Genomic DNA, 1,440 nt, shown 5'->3' with positions numbered 1-1,440 from the left:
GCGGCAGTTCTACTCTGTCACCTGGGGTTGTTATAAACCAAAAAATGGTTCAACAGTACCTAACAATAAAAATAATGACATGGGACAAAAAAAAAAACCACATATTTGTCAGTCCAACTCTCGGCACTCTCTCCACTCTTGTCAGCTCCTAAAATTTTGTGCCTGTGCTGCCAATTTCATTGTTGTGTTTCATTGCTTTGTGATGCTGTTTGAAATGTGTTGTTCTTTCACTACTGATATTGCTTGTGACTTGTTTCATAAAAGGTGACATTCTGGATGGCAGGTATCCTACTTTAGGCTTCTTGATGTAGTCCCACATCAAGAAGGGTCCTCCACATGTATGGATGTTGGAAGAATGGTTGAAAGATGAATGATGGAGAGGACTTAAATCCTAGACCACTGGCCAATGGCTCAGTGAAAAAATACAGTACACTCTGTCTCTATGTTTCTTGTTTGTCTTCATAGTTGACGGGGTTGTGAGTTGCATCTGCAGCATGGTGGCAGTAGGGAAGTTGGGTTCTTTTTCCTCATGCTGACATATGGAAGGGTACAATGGAAGAAAAATAGTGCTGGCTGCCTGGGCCAATACATATATTGAATTGACCACAAATGGTATGTGCGTATACACATATGTGCACACATACACACAAAGAATACATACTAATGTTTGCCAAGAGTAAACTACTCTCTTAAAGGTCAACTATTAAGGTAAAAAATAGATTTTCCTCTTGAATAAACTCTCCAAGCCAGCACTATTTCTATTAACTTCATTTCATTTTGAGGTTTCCATTGTCATTCTTACAAAGCACTTAAAAGATGTTTCTCCAAAGGCATCGAACCACTGAATTGTTGGTTGTTTTTCTCCCATGCAATTATTTTTCAGTGAACAAATTAGCCAGAATATATTTTCCTTTGTCTATGTTTTGAAGAGAAGGAGAAGGAGACAGAATTATATTTTCCAAAAGGTCACTTTTCCTATAAATGACCAGAAACATAGAAATAAATCACAGTTAATTCAAAAGGCACAGACTAATTCCTTCTATTTCCACAGCCTTCATAAGTGCTTTCTCCCAGGAGAAAAATGGAGATAATCCTCAAAGATGAGAAATGGTGGAAAATACAACAGATTTAAACATCAAGTTTAAGGGTGAGTAAACTATAGGTCACAATTGGAGATCGTAATGCAGAAATGAAGATGCAAATCTGAATTTTCTTCCCAGGTGGTGATAAATTCATGTTAACCCAATTTGACCCTCTTTATCTGTCTCTGTGGCTCTTAATAACACAAAAATTGTGAAGTGTGTGACCTCTAAAATGTAAGCTGTGCCTTCACCCAGTTAAAAAAGAAAAAGCCTCCTTCACAGACTGAAATCTTAAAGAATGAAGATCTTATCAGTGGCATAGCAAGACTGGGCCAAATTGGCTCTGGAGGTGTGCCTG

Source organism: Orycteropus afer, unplaced genomic scaffold (assembly GCF_000298275.1).
Source record: "Orycteropus afer afer isolate SDZICR_OR568_19922 unplaced genomic scaffold, OryAfe1.0 scaffold00104, whole genome shotgun sequence".
In the NCBI taxonomy this organism is placed as follows: Eukaryota; Metazoa; Chordata; class Mammalia; order Tubulidentata; family Orycteropodidae; genus Orycteropus; species Orycteropus afer.
Note: the sequence above shows the minus strand (reverse complement) of the source record.